The following is a 16150-nucleotide window of genomic DNA, read 5'->3' as shown; positions in this document are numbered from 1 at the left end:
TGATCGTGAAACATGACCAATTAGAGATCCTGATAGTAACCAGTTAAAGGCAAGTAGGCAAAGATCACCAGAAAGAAACGTGCAATCGGGCAAAAATAGATTTATTTGTAAATAGGGAGGAATGCACGGGAGAGGAATAAAGAATAGTGGGATGAAGGAGGAAACCCCTTTGTAAAATTTAGGTTCCCGCCAAAAGATTCTGAGGAGGGTCTAGGCAGAGTTTGGATCAGATCTGGATTGGACCTCGATTCTGAGGAGGTGAGAAAAAACTGGGAATAGCAAAGCATTGGATGTGATCATGAGCCTAGGGCAGTTTAATAATTGGGCGCTCCCCGTAATAAATGCAAACGACAAGAAGACCTAGTTAGTATTCGTTGGTAAAAGAGCAGCGATCGCTCAGAAAAGGATGAATACGCTGTTTTATTGCTGTTCTGCTGAGAGAAAAGAGACAATCTGTGTGTTCTTTCAGCACGGCTTTTCCTTCCGGCACGGACCGATTTTCAGTCTTTTAGCCCCGGCAGAAACCAGGAATCATGCAAACCTAAACAGAATTTCGAGTTCTCCGTTTACAGCGCCAATTTTTCTTTTCTTTACTTCAGTCAACATGGACAGAATCCTTCTTATTGTAATATTCCGGGCCGCGTCTTCTTACCCAGACGCTTTTTGCAGTTAATTAAATCTAGAGAAAAGAGTAAAGAAAGTCGAGTGAAAGAAACCGCTGAGAGGCCATGGCGTTAAAACAATCAAAAATCCCACAGTGAATGAAATGAATGAGGAAAATAGGCATGGAGACCCAAAAACATTCCATGAATGTCCATGGATTAGAAGTGTTAGTGCAGGGGCACGGTGGGAATATTCATAAAGGGGGGTGTTCACCGTGGGAGCCCTGGCTTTCCAAGGTGCTTTGGTAGAAGAAGGATCAGAGCCAAACTGAGTCAGCAAAAAAAGCCCTGCCATTTAGCCCACATAGTAGTTTGGTAGTTTTCGAAATATAGCTTAACTAGATGCCCAAGTTAAGGAAATCAAGAGGTTTCCATTTTTTAAAATGTAGATTTTTTTTTGGCTCCTTCTGCTTTCTGTCCACCATTTGAACCACCTCCTCCTCCTTATTGCTCCTGCCGGGCGTGAGGCTCTGTCTAACCAATAAGTAAAGACAAGGATTACTGGCTGAACCCTACAAAACCATGAACCAAAATAAACCTTCCCCTTCTGAAAAATGTGAATAAGTCTCAAACATAGGTTCCCTGAGCCTTCTTGCTCATCCCCTACAGGACATAGACCTTTATTCTTCCCTGTATCTGTTTGCCTATCGGAGACATTTGTATATGTAACTTCTTAGAAACCTCCAACTTACAGAGGAAACAATTAATGCTAAAAGTGGCTGAAAGGGAAATGAAATGGAAAATGAACAATCCGTGCCTTCCTTCCTACAATAAGGCTGAAATAAATAATTACAAGAGGACGAACTGGCAAACCAGGAGCAAAAGCAGCCGTTCTCATCTTCACCCCGTGGCATACTCCAGAGGGAATAGACGGTTTACAAGCCAGCCTGGAATTCATTGCATGACCCTGTCTCAAAACATTAACAACGGAAAAGGGCAACGAGTCTTGGGAAAGCATATCCAATTGGACTAGGTTTCATGGACCAAAATGAGGCTGTTGGCGCTGAGCGGACGCCACCTTGGTAATTACAGGGTTCTTATCTACACAGCCTGAATCTGAGATAATATTTTCAAGGGACTGTAAGTACGGCAAGTGAGCATATTGATTGCACAGATGACGCAAGAATGGCTTTCATAGATAAGAAAGAACAAAGTTGAAAGAGAAGTATTGATCTGGTAGGGAGAGAAAAGTGAAGTGGGGGTGGGGGGAACAGGGAGATTGGAAGGAATAGGCTCCAGCAGGGTAGATCTGGTTTCACAGGTAACCTGAGAGACAGCTTTAGCCCTCACCTAATTCTAGTCCAAGTTCACCATTTCACAAGTGGGCAAACGATGGGGAGCCTAGAAACCTCCTTAAAGCCAGAGAACCAGGCTGAAACATAATTACATCTGGAAGCCTCTTGAAATTCCCTGCCTACTACTCCACTGCTCTCCCCTATTTCTTTTGTTATAATTATCTGCCGTGAACTGTTTAGTTTATTAGGTGCTTTAGAAACAAATGTGTAGGTGTGTGTGTCTGCATGTGAGGCACACGTGAGTGGAGCTGCCCATGAGGACCAGCCACTTCTGCCCGTGAGGACCAGCCTCTTCTGCCCGTGAGGACCAGCCTCTTCTGCCCGTGAGGACCAGCCTCTTTGGCTGGGATGAGAGAAGGCTGTGAGCCCTGATGTGGGTTCTAGGAAGCAAACTCTGGAAGCCCTCTGAAAGAGCAGCAAATATTCCTAACCTCCAAGCCATCTCTCTAGCCCCTGTTCGGTGGGGTCTTAAAATAATGTTGAAATTATTTGCGTGAGACCTGAATCGTTAACGGCACTGTACCGCACTGTCAATTAGAGGCACAGTGTTGTGCAGCAGATCCCTAGATCCTGTACTTTATGCCCACTACACAGCACCTCCTCTTTACCTATTCTAACTCTTGCCAACCGCCATGCCATTCCTCTTCTATCCAGTCGACTGTCTTCATATGCCTTATAGAAGTCGGAAACATGCAGTAGTTCCTCCTATGACTGGCTTGTTCCGCTTAACGTAATGCAATCCAAGATTTATCTGTGTTGTTGTCTATGATAGCAATTCCTTCTTTTTTTTTTTTTTTTCGAGACAGGGTTTCTCTGTGGCTTTGGAGCCTCTCCTGGAACTAGCTCTGTAGACCAGGCTGGTCTCGAACTCACAGAGATCCGCCTACCTCTGCCTCCCGAGTGCTGGGATTAAAGGCGTGCGCCACCACCGCCCGGCACAATTCCTTCTTTTTAAGAACTGAACAATATTCCACTGTACTTCTCTAGCACATTTGTGTCATCCACTCACCCCTCAGACAGTGTTTACATGTCCTTCCTCTCTTGGCTATTGGGAACAATTGGTTGACGTGCACAGTGGTGCGCTCACTATGGAAACCAGAATATGGGATTTATTAGGACGGTTTGCAGGCTGTGATCCAGCTGGTCCCATACTGGCTTGTCCCACGAGGCTGGCTGTCTTGGCTGATCTTAAGTACAAGCCAGAATTCTAAAGAAGTAGGTTGTAATGTCAGTGAAGGAATGGTCTTGCTGGCACCAGCAAGGGCAAGGAGGCAGCGAAAGAAAGCAAGCTTCCTTCTTCCACATCCTTTAGACTACCCGCAGAAGGTGTAGCTCCGACTAAAGATGGATCTTCCCACCTCAAAAGATCCGGATTAAAAGTGGTCTTCTCACATCAAATTATGTAATTAAAAAAAAGATTACTTTTTAAAGTTTCTGTATCTGGTCAGTTTTTTTACCAACCAAATCTGGTTGGTTTTACTTTTTAGAGTTTTTTTAAAAAAATATTTATTTATTTATTATATATACAATATTCTGTCTGTGTGCATGTCTGCAGGCCAGAAGAGGGCACCAGACCTCTTTACAGATGGTTGTGAGCCACCATGTGGTTGCCGGGAATTGAACTCAGGACCTTTGGAAGAGCAGGCAATGCTCTTAACCACCAAGCCATCTCTCCAGCCCTACTTTTTAGAGTTTTATTAGGTTACAGAGTGGTAGTTTTCTTCTGACATTTTCATACGTAGTTCCCTCCCATTGCTTCCTCTCCCGTCTCCTCATTCCTGCATCCCTGGTGTACAGCCTTCAGCTCCTACCATCTTCCTTCCGTTTCCATATCTTGTGTGTTCTATTGCTTCTTCTACGCCCCTCCCTTAAAGCCTCCTTTTTCCATCCTTGATCATTCTCTCACTTCCTGTACTCTGCCCACACTTCCTCCCACCTCCATACTCAAATTTAACAATGAGAAGCTATTATGGGACCCACATATGGGAGCGAGCATACGTTATCTGTCTTTCGGATCCTAGACTAACTTAATAAAATATCTTCCAGTTCTACCCATTTTCCTGCAACTTTCATAGTTTCGATTTTCTTAATGACTATATTTAAATTCCATTGTGCAGAAATACCAAGTTTCCATTAGCCATTCATCCGTTTTGTATATCTAAGCAGTCTCCATCCTTTGCTATTATGAATAGAGCTGCAATAAATATGGATGTGCAAATGTCTATGGTAGAACATAGAGCCCTTTGATTATAGGCTCCGGATGGTAGAACCGAGTAGTTTTAGGGTAGTTTTATTTTCAGTTTTTTGAGAAGCTTCTACATTCATTACTTTATACACTTATTGTTGGTGGGTTTTTTGTTTGCCTGCTTTTTGTTTTTGAGACAGAGTTTCTTGTAGCCAAACTTGGCCTCAAACGCACTATTTAGACCCATGATTTTTGCCCACTTCTCGGGTGCTGGGATTACGAGCGAGTGCCTAGCTGCTTTTTAATAGTGTTCGTCCTAACAAGTGTGTAATAGCTCATTGTGGTTTCCATTCGAATATCCCTGATGATAATTAGCAATTTGGGGCATCTTTCATAAAACTATTGGCATAAAACTATTGGCCATTTGCATATCTTTAGAGAAATGCTTCATGCTTGGCCTATTCTTATGGGATTGTCTGCGGTTTCTCCGTCGACCTGTAGGAATTCCCTGCCTGTTTTGGATATGGGCCCCAAATGCATGGTTTGCAAATGTTTTCTCCCATTCTGCAGGTTGAGTTTTTACTCTATTGATTGGCTGCTTTGCTAAGCAGATGGCTTTTAGTTCAGCATAGTCCTGCTTGTCTGGTCTTACCTTTGCTACCTGGGCTTTTGTGTTATATCTGAGGAATCACTGCCAAGCCCCATGTCCGAAAGGTTTCATCTGCCTTCTTCCAGCAGTCTGTGCAGTTCAAAGCCTTGCATGTCCATCTCACTTTGAATTGATTTTTGTGTAAAACATGAATCTAATCTTATTCTTTATGAATGTGGAATATTTTTCCAGGGACATCTTTGTTTCCCCCACTGTTTGACTATGTAGAGATTTTATGAAGTTTAGGATTCTTTTTAAAGCATCTACTTTTTTTTTTTTTTTTTTTTTTTTTTTTTACAAAAAAGGTCATTGAGCTTTTGCGGAATGTATTGAATCAGTACATCAATTTCAGTAGTATGGATATTTTAACAGTATTACTTTTCCAAAATAAACCCATGAATATCTATCCATTTAACTATGTCTTTCTTAATTTCTTTCATCAGTTACTTATGATGTTTAGTGTAACAGAATTTCAACTTCTTAAAGTTCCCGTTTTGTTCTTTTTGATGGCTACCATAAATGGTATTATTTTCTTAATCTCCCCCTCTGAAAGTTCATTGTTAGTGTATAGGAACACACTAATGTATGTTTCTTTCTTTGTTTTGAGACAGCCTTATTCTGTAACCCAGGCTGGCCTGGTACTCAGAGCAATCCTCCTGCCTCAGTTCCCTGAGTTGCTGGGGTTACAGCTGTGAGTCGCCAAACCCAACTTGACAAGTGATTTTTTTATTAGCTGATATTGCACCCTGTAACTTTATTTTTTAAGATATGGCGATTAAATATTTTTTTTCCTGCACAAATGTTGGAAATAGCAACCATAACATAAATATACTCTTACTCTTAAAATTCTTACATCCTGGTTCTTCTTAGACTATTTGGACTGGCTAAATGCTGTTACGTGATCAAAATGCTTTGAATTCTATCAAGTATATTAATGATAAGATTTCCGAATAAGCCATTGTGCAGATTTCTGGGTGCCATTGGCACTGCCAGCATTAGAACTAAAAGATACTGCTGCTTAGAACTGGGTTGAGGCAGGACCCACGCGAAACAATACTCTACAGCTCTGCTGTTAATGGAGCCTGAATCAAACTGGAAAACTGAAAGAGATATATGGGATGGGTGTAGGTGATGATAAAGAAGCCCATTTAGGAGGAGACAAAATACGCACTCTAACTAAACTTTTAAGAAAAAGCAGCTGAAAGTAGCGTTGTGTTCTTACATACTCCCCCACGTCCTTTCTCCACCTCTACCCAGCCCCTGTACGCTTCTTGTTTGTTGTCATGTAGTTACATGTTTGTTACAGCTAGTTACATGTATGTTCCTCAGTGACTACTGGGCTACAGAACTAATGCCCGGACATCTTCACTGACCCAGAAAGCTATGACTCTGGCTGTTGCAGAGGAAGTGGTCCTAGCCACCTGACATTCACTGTCTGCACTTCTTCCCTAGCCATTGTTCTTTCGCTGTGAAGTGACACCATGACCACGGCCACTCTTTTAAAAGAAGGCATTTCATTGTGGCTGGCTTGCAGTTTCAGTGGCTCAGTCCCTTATCATGATGGCTGGAAGCATCTCATGCAGGCAGGTGCTGGAGAAGTAGGTAAGAGCTACATCCTGATCCACAGGCAGAGAAAGAGGCTCTGGGCTTGTCTTGAGCTTTTAAACCTTCAGAGTCTGCCCTCAGTGACACACTTTCTCCAACTAGGTCACACCTTCTAATCCTTTGAATTATTTCCAATAATGCCACTCCCTGGTGACTAAGTATTCAGATATATGAGCCTATGGGGGGGCATTCTTTTTCAAACCATCATACCATCCCTGATTCTAGAGTAGGATGGATCTTTGGGTCAAGCATACTTAGTTTAGATAAAGGAGTTACAGCAATGGTACTAAGGGTGATGAGATTTGACCTTGCTAGACCCCTGCTAATATATGTGTTCAGGACTTCATTACGATAAGTATTACAGATTGTTAGTGGATATGAGGTCATTTTTAGAAAGTTCTCCAGCATTACCCATCGACAAGCCTCTGTTATTAGAGGAACATATTATGGCAGGAACCTCGGGCTCTTCTTAAATTATCCTCTTTACCTGAGATTAAACTGGTATTTGGAAGCAGGAATCTTTTATTTCAGGCAGGGTCTCACTGTAAAGTCCTGACTGACTTGGAACTTGCTTTGTAGACCAGGCTGTCTTTGGACTCACAGAAACTGACCTGCCTCTGCCTTCTGAGTGGTGGGATCAAAGGAGTGTACCAGGCTAGGAGGTAATCTGAATATGTTTCTGTCCAGGTTTTCCAGGCTAGTCAGACAGAGTAACTGGGTTCTGACCCAATTCTGACATTAATTCTGTGACCTAAGGACAATACTTAAGTATTGTACTTAAATCTGTATATCATTTTCAGTGGTATAGATATTTTAGCAGTGTTGATTTTTCCAAAAATAAACCCCTGAAAATCTATCCATTTAGCGCGCTCTCTCGCTCTCTCGCTCTCTCACTCTCTCGCTCTCTCTCTGTCTGTCTCAGGGTTTCTCTGTGTAGCCTGTCCTGGAACTTGCTCTGTAGACCAGGCCTCTAACTCCTAGAGATCCTCCTGCCTCTGCCTCCCAAGTGCTGGGATTAAAGGTGTGTGCCACCACCGCCTGGCCAACTATATCTTTCTTAATTTCTTTCATCAATTACTTGTAATTTTTAGTGTACCAGAAATTCATTTCCGTAGTTAAAGTTCCCATTTTGTTCTTTTTGATGGCTATCATAAATGGATTATTTTCTTAATTCCCCTCCCAGATAATTTGTTGTTAGTGTATAGAAACACACTTATGTGTTCTGGAGTGCACCTTCCTAAGCTCTGCTCACAGAGCAAGTAGAATGGCTGAAGGTACCCTATTAAGAGAATAAAATAAAGCCAGGTATGGTGGTACCTGTCATCCCAGCCCCCAGGAAGGGAGGCAGAACGGGGAAGAGTTCAAGGCCAGCATAGGCTACACAGTGACATCATTCCCTACGCTGATTGATCAATTAATAAATCCCTAAATTCCCACAGGTCCAATTCAAAATACCTATCCATGTCAGCAGTTCATCCTGTTATTTTTTGAAAAACTTGCTCTTTTTCTAGTAAATCATTTAGAAATATTTTATTTTCTTATGTGTCTGGGTGAGTATATCCAACGTGTGTACAGGTGTCCAGGGCGGCCAGAAGAAGGAATGTAAACCAGAGGGACAGGTGGCTGTGATCCACCTGACACGGGTGCTGAGAACTGAACCGGGTCACCTGGAAGAGCAGTAGGTGCTCTTAACCAACAAGTCATCTCTCAGCTCCAGTAAGCCATTTTTTTCTTTTATTCCTTCCTCCCTTTAGTTTGGTTCAGTTTTGGTTTTTGTTTTTTCAAGACAGGATTTCTATGTGTAATAGCTCTGGCTCTCCTGGAATTCGTTTTATAGACCAGGCTGGCCAATGCTTAAAGTCTAGGAAGATTGCATATACTTTCTTTCTTTCTTATTTATTTATTTATTTATTTATTTATTTTGGTTTTTTGAAACAAGGTTTCTCTGTAGCTTTGGTGCCTGTCCTGGAACTAGCTCTTCTAGACCAGGCTGGCCTCGAACTCACAGAGATCCGCCTGCCTCTGCCTCCCGAGTACTAAGATTAAAGGCATATGCCACCACAGCCCAACTACTTTAATGTTTTGAATAAGCAAGTAAGCTTAAGTTTCTTTGCCTCCCTACTTACCCAACAGCAGTTCCCAGAGTTCATTATGATTGATCGTAGTCTTTCTAAAACCTTGAAACACATAAAGAGGCTTTGGTCAGTGAGGGGCCATACATATGATAGTGCTTTTGTTAAATCATAAGGGAGCTGAAATTTTTCTCTAGTTTAGTGGCATTGTAGCCATTGTAGCCATTGTAGCCATTGTATGTTTGTGACGTTCTGTGTCACCAGTGTGAGTGGTGATGCTGGTATGAACTATGCTGCCAGTTGCATGGAAACACAGTAATATGATTATATTCTTAATACTAAATAGTGATAAGAGATTATTATACTATTGGTTTATCAATCTATCATACCGTATTATTATTTTATAGTGCACTCTTTTTAAAAAAAATAAAAAGGACTCATTTTTGTTTCTAAAAGTGTGTGTGTGCACCAGGCCCTGAATGCTCTCGAGCCGAATTACAGGTAGTTGCTAGCAGCCCAATATAGGTGCTGAGAACCAAACTCGGGTCTTCTGGAAGCGTGGTGTGGGTTCTTAACCATTGAGCCACCTCTCCAACTCCATGGAATGGACTCACAACTCTTATAAGGAGCAGGATTGTAGTGAAGCGGCGTGCCAAGAGCCACCATCAGTTGCCTCGTGAGTCTCCCAGATGCTGTGCTTGATTGCTGAATTTCTTCTAAGCAGTTCAATCTCACATCTTATTGATTGCGATCCTAGGAGTAATAAGGTATACCATGTAGCCTACTTGTGTAAACTTTTGTACCATCTATGCAGTGATAAAATTGTGCCACAGATCTCTCAGACTGAGAAGTACATAAGGCTTATGGGCTACATCTGCCACCACTGTCAGCTTTTGCATAGACCATGAGCTATGGGTATTGTATTTTTATTTTTTGTGTGTAAGTGTTTTGCCTGCATGTATGTAAGGGCACTGAATGCATGCCTGATGCCCAGAGAGGCCAGAAGAATTCCCTGCAACTGGAGGTTTGAATGGTTGTATGTGGGAACTGGGAACTGAAACGGGGTGCCCTGAAAGATTAGCCAGCTCTCTTAACTACTGAATTCTCTCTCCCAGCCCCAGGTATTGCATTTGTAAATGAGGGAAAGGATGGGAAATAGTCAATCTTACATACCTTTTGTTTGGTTTGGATTTTGTTTGTTGAGACAGATTCTCTATGTTGTTCTGACTTCCCTGGAACTCCCTCTGTAGACCAGGCTAGCCTCAAACTCACGGAGCTCTGACTGCCTCTGCCTCCTGAGTACTGGCCCATGTCTTTAGGCTCTACATCTGTGGAGTCAACAAACCTAGGAATGGGAATATTTAACAAGCAAAAATTACACGTGTGTTGAACCTGTACCCACTTCTCTTACCATTTCTTAAGTAATGATATATAACTACTTGTTTAGAGTTTATGTTGTATTTGGCATTACAAGCAATTTAGAGATGACAAAGCTTCTTGGAGGATGTGTACAAGTTACAGGCAGACACTATGCCATTTTGCCGTTTTACTTGAACCTTCATAAATTTTTGTATCCATAGGAGTCTTAGAGGTACCACTGCAATGCGCTATGATGCTGGAAAAGGCTTTAAAAAAAAACCCACGAAGTTCAGTGTCCACAGATAAAACATCTCAAAGGATGCTATCACACTGCAGTAGCAGAGTTTAATAGTGATAGTGGGAAACCATGGGGCTCGCGAACCAAAATATTTACTAATCTGATTACTGACTGGAAAAGTTTACTCATCCCTCGCTCATGGTATCCACTGGGGAAACAGCATTTTCCCACACAAAACCATGTGGTCAGTAAGGACAAACGAAATTGAGCTCTTCCCAGAAAGACAGAAAAGGAAGAATAAATGGATCAGATAGGAATCAGCAGTGTCTGCTGATTTTATCTAGAACTTTCAGCTGGTGGAGAGCAAATTCAGCTTACAACGTCTCGATGCTGGAAAGAGAGCCGGTTTGCAACGCTTCAGTCTCAGGATAAGGTGTGAGACAATAACAGACATGGTTATTAAACACGTTACCTGCAAGAGAGCCCCTAATGACTTTGTAAGCATAGTCTTTTGCATCTGATCCCTGCTAACCTCCTCCTTTAGTGGTCCTTGACACCTCAACCACATGATTAGTGATGCTCCATCCCAGTGGAATGTTTGCAATTCTCTGATCTCACCAAGACTTTCCCTAACCTTTATTCCTGTTGTCGCTTCTACCCGGAACACACTTCCCTCGTGCCTACCTGGCCAACTTCTGGAAACTTTAAGGCCTAACTCCAGTGTTGTTGCCTTTGAAAAATCATACAGAGCATCCCTAAAGTTCCACCTTACTTTGTTATCTTTCTTAGGGTTCCCTGGAAAGAAAAGACAGGGACGAGGGCTTCCTCACATTTATTCGCTTGGTGACATGATTCCAGGGAACAAGAATTGGGGATGGGAGAACGAGAGTACAAACCAGTAAAAAGAAAACGAAAAGTGCACTACATGACAGAACACACTTCCTGTTACAGGCAGTGGAGACCGGATCCTACTGGAGACAGTCACAGGATCCAGAACTCAGACCGATTTGCTTAAAGAAGGGATAATGTACTACTCTTTGTCTGAGCTCTTACACTTTTACATTTGCCTAGAGAAGAAGCCTTAGGGTAGGAAACAAAAGATACCTACTGCAGTCAGTGATCATGTGTCACCTTGGCTCAACTGGTAACTATGCATACGAAATGGCTATGAGGTGTCTAATACAGTGTGTATTATTCAATCTGATTGTAGCCTTCGCGAGTGTGTGGCAGGGCCTTCAGGGTGGTGGGGGGCAGTGTTAGCGAAGCAGACAGTCCCTTAGTGACAGAGGAACAAGCACAGCTGGTGCTGTTTTGACTCAAGGCTTGGATTTTATCCCCTCCTCACCACTCCCTGGCTAGGTGGCTCTTTATGTAAGCAGATGGAGCAACTCGCCTTACTGAGCGATGGTTGTGGCGTTTACCCATTTATAGTTGTCATTCAGCGTGGTTGCACTGAGAATCCCAATCACGTCCCTGGCACAAGATAATTCCAAGTTGCTCGAAGTCCTGTGAACTATATAAGTGGTGACAGAGAACAGAAATATTAAGCTACTTCTGTGGAAGTGGAGTGCATACATACTCCTTCCCCTTCTACGTGAAAGCCAGCTTCTGTCCCTCGTTATTGGCAAGACTGGGAAGAATCTATTCCCTAGAGCGTTAATCTCATAGCAGGTAACCAAAGGCTATTCTGTTGTTTTATAGTAAGTAGACCACCCCCCAGCACGGCGGCAGAAATCAGAGCTGTTCTGAGGTTAGGTTTCCAGTTAGCCAACCATGATTTTTCTCTGACAGAGCTCGCCTTTTTTTTTTTTTGCAATGGCCAAGCAGGCTGAATAACTGACTTAAACAAGAATGTGATCAGGACCAACAAATCTCCACGGCGTATGTCTCTCACAGAGACACGGATGTCTGTTTCCTCTCGGGCTGTTGTCGCTCTGATTTATTATTTTGCCCAGCAGTGGTGTGCACTTCTTTTGTTTGTTTTATTTTGTTTTTTCCCCTATCATAATAATTCTTTGCTATAGAACAGGGAACACAATATAAAAATTCTGCCAGTTGCTACATCAACACTACAACTTGGCATTTAGGAGTGTGAGTTTGGAATGAATCACCGACTCCACTGGACCACTGTGAGGTGAGCCTGGACCATCTGGTCTCCGTGAATTCCCTCTCTGCTTGGAGGCTATGGCAGGGCTTCTGATTTCTCAGTATGATGTCAGGTCAGACCCTGTACCCAGCAAGTCTTGGAACATCTGCATGTTTCCCTTGTCTCAATGGGTGTCTCTATAAATGGATACATATCCTTTGGGAAACTGTTGGAGGAATACACAGGATATGTGTTTGTGCTAGAACTCCAAGAACTTTACTCAGCTTCCCCTTCACGTCAGAGTGTGCTTAGCTGTGTAGTGGGTAAGGGGCAGCCATAGAAACAGCAAGCGAGGGCCTTCTGCTCACCAGCTGCCCACCCTTTGAGTTACACATGTAGGTCAAACAGCCCTCCAGTGGCTGGATGCTCATGTAGCTTTCCCAGAGGCCCACGGGTCTGTTAGTCATTATCTCAGAAGCCTGTGGGCGAGACACGAGGGTTGCTACTCGGGCCTTGTGGCTCATTATTGTAATTATGTCCACTTTCTCTCTGTCAAGGGCTGCCATCTGGCCTCTGCTATTCTGGGTGCTTATTGATTCATTGTATTAGGCAGTCCAGTTCTGCAGCAGCACCTCTTAGTGTCGAGTACGGTAGACAGCACCACTGAATATCCCAAAGAAGTCAATGGCACCCTCATTCCGGAATTTCTACCTTAGGGATTATATATCCTCTGGGCTCTTAGGAGAAACATAGTTAGGCTGTGGGCCTTAGACTTTATATTTTTTTCCCCATAATTCTAACTTCCTCTAGCCTTCAGACACTTTCCTTAAGTGGAGGGAGGTACTGGCAAGTTCCCTTCATCCCATCCTTGCTTCAGGTACCCTTCCCAACTGTGTATTAGCAGGAACTCAGGTGTCCTTCCTCCATCACAAAAGCCCATGTTGTCAATGATAATGTGGTCTACTTTTACATCCTGCCCTCCTCGACTTAATACTATCCAGATCTTCCTCAAACCTTTGTTCAAACAAGTGATACTGTTCTTGACCTCGTCAGAGGTAAGTGCAGAACCCTCAGGCAAGAGCAGACTAGACTCTAGGCTGGTGGTTCTCAAGACTGCTTTGAGGGGGTCGAACGACCCTTTCACAGGGGTCCCCTAAGACCATCCGTGTATTAGGTGTTTACATTACAATTCATAACAGTAGCAAAATTAAAGTTATGAAGTAGCAACGAAAACAATTTTATGCTCGTGGGGGGGGGGGGGTGTCACCACAGCATGAGAAACTGTATTAAAGGGTTGCAGCATTAGGAAGGTTGAAAACCACTGCTCTAGGCAAAGCAGAGGGAACTGTTTATGCCAAAAGAGCACAGGAGAATGTGTGAGTGGAAATTCCATAGGCTAAATGCTAAATGTAGTTCTGTTACCATGCAGTTCCATTTCGGGTCTGATGACTGGCACCATTTGCTCTATGGATATGGAAGACAAACATCTCTTTAAAGGCTGCCCAGAGGTTGTAATGGTTAGCTTTAAATGCCAACGTTAAACAACTTGAAAGCTCCTGGGTAGAGAGTCTCAATAACAAACTGTCTACATTAGTCTGGCCTGTGGCACATATATGTCAAGGGTTGCATCAACTAATGAGGAGACCCAGCCCATTGTGGGCAGCACCATTCCCTAGGCAGGGATCCCGCATTGTCTAGGAATAGAGAATCGAGATAGCACAAGCTAGCAGCATGCACGCATTTATTTCTCCTTGTTTTTGACTATGGATACAGTGCAGCCAGCTGCTTCAAGTTCCCACCAGGGTGATTCCCCAGCAATGATCGACGATGTATAACCGGGCACTGTAAGATGAACACCAGACCCCTCACTTTCCCAAGCTGCTTTTGTCAAGGAGTTTTATAGTGGAAATAAAAGTAAAGCAGAGACTTTCTGCTTTCATGGCCTGGCCAGGACTGAAAATTGATTACTTGAGCCCATCTTTTCTTTTTCATCTGATTGCTCCCTTGGCAAAAGTGAGCCAATCCCCAGATCTTATCATTACCATTGCCAGGCTGGAGAGATCACGCAGAGGTTAAGAGCACTGGCTAATTCTTACATCTTAATTTAACCCATTTTTATTAATCTGTATATCACTGCATGACAGTGACTTACCAGGTAAAATTCAGCACATCTATCTCAGGCGGCAGATCCATGGCGTCTCTCTGTCTCTCTGCCTTCCTTTTCCCAGCATTCAGTTCTGTTTCCTCCCTCCCCCCCCCCCACCTAAGTTCTGCCCTATCAAAAGGCCAAGGCAGTATAAACAGAAGGACCACCTACACCACTTCTAGAGGTCCTGAGTTCAATTCCAAGGCAACACATGGTGACTCTCAGCTTATAATGAGATCTGGTGCCTTCTTCTGGCATGCAGGCCTACATGGAGTCAGAATGCTGTATACATAATAAATAAAATAAAATTACATCTAAAAAGTAATTACCATTGACTTCAAATTTTTCAGTAGGAAGGTTTTCTTAGTCCTATTTTTCTTAGTCACTGTTCTATTGCTGGGAAGAGATACCACGACCAAGGCAACTCTTATGAAAGAAAGCATTTCATTAGGGGCTGGCTTACAGTTTCAGACGTCTAGTCCATTACCATCCCGGTGGGGAGCTGGTGGCATGCAGGCAGGTGCTGGAGCAGTAGCTACAAGCTACATCTTGATCCATAGACAGAGGGAAAAGCAGAAAGAGATATAGACTCTGGGCTTGGCGCGAACTTTCGAATCCTCAAAGCCTACCGCCAGTGACACTCTTCCTCCAACAAGGCCACACCTCCTAATCCTTTAAATCCATTTAAATAGTGGCTGGTGACTAAGAATTCAAATATTTGAGCCTATGGGAGCCATTCTGGTTCAAACCACCCCACTATTGAACCCTACCCCAAATCATTTATCAATGAAGTCTTGGTGATGTAGTTGACAACAGAGCTAGCCCCACTCGTGCTTTCTGCCAGCTCTGGAAGGGTTCTGACTAGGCATTAGTACCAGAACCCTTCTGGGGTAGGGTAGGGAAATTGCTTCCCACTCTACTTCTACCGTCAAATGCCTTAGTCCTCCGAAAGACAGACTCTGAGACAAGCGTTTCCATATAATCGGTTTCCTTTGAAAAATGACTAAAGAGAACAGCCGTAGGAAAGGAGGGTAAACATTGGAGAAGATAGCACTCCAATGGGTGTGCTTCCCTGGGCACCTGGAGCTCGGTCCTGCTGGGAACCTGTAGCGCCACGAGGTGGTGGCTTACCGTGAGAGATCTTAACCTACATCCATCTCAAAGAGGAGAGCTATGGCGTCTGACTCACTTCCCTTCTTCCCAGCATTCTGTTCTATCTACTCCACCCACCTATGTTCTGACCTATCAGGCCAAGCAGTTTCTTTATTAATTAACCAATGAAAGCAACACTTAGAAAGAAGACCCACCTACATCAGGAACCTTTGAAGACCTGTATAAATTGCGCCTTGGAATTGTCAGAACAAATCACATGACACAGAAGAGGCCACGATGATCGACCTGTTGATTCTATTCTTGATCAAAGGTAGCGCCAGGCCGACCCCCTGACTCTGTCCATGGGATGCCCGTGCTAAAAGTAAGTAGACAAGCTTGGCCAGACGTTCCGTGTTAGGTCAAAGAAGACTCGGGTAGAATGCAAGAGCTACTCCATCCACTGAGGCAAGGCCATGACTGAGCACAGCCACTGTGGCACCAAAGACACAGTAAAAGGGAACACCAGGAAAATGTGAGGAAGAAACCAAAGACGGCAGACACATTCTCGCCTCCCTTGCTACATGAACAAACTACAGCCTAGTTTTCATCCTCTGCCTGCCACCTAGCTCAGAAGCTAAAAATAGGAACATGGGATAGATTGGCATCGTGAGCACTGAGAAGATTTCAACACTTCTCTGGTGTTCCTGCCAAAAGCCAGATCCCAAATCTACCCATGGAGAAATGTCTGACGAACAAAGTAA

The 16150-nt window shown here is 43.4% G+C and overlaps 1 long non-coding RNA gene across 1 annotated transcript; it reads right to left on the bottom strand.

Moving 5' to 3' along the window:
• Positions 1-11480: 11480 nt before the first annotated feature.
• On the bottom strand, positions 11481-15691 carry LOC121455778. The gene is made up of 3 exons (XR_005975542.1): positions 15605-15691; positions 14761-14845; positions 11481-11578 (listed from the first exon to the last, which is right to left on the bottom strand). It is a non-coding gene; the product is annotated as an uncharacterized LOC121455778 (long non-coding RNA).
• Between the last annotated feature and the right edge of the window lie 459 nt (positions 15692-16150).

The sequence above is a fragment of the Microtus oregoni genome, unplaced genomic scaffold, assembly GCF_018167655.1.
Source record: "Microtus oregoni isolate MIOR12 unplaced genomic scaffold, Mior012 000001F_ref0000356, whole genome shotgun sequence".
Classification (NCBI taxonomy): domain Eukaryota; kingdom Metazoa; phylum Chordata; class Mammalia; order Rodentia; family Cricetidae; genus Microtus; species Microtus oregoni.
The sequence above is the reverse complement of the archived record's forward strand: the minus strand, read 5'-3'. Positions and strand labels throughout refer to the sequence as shown.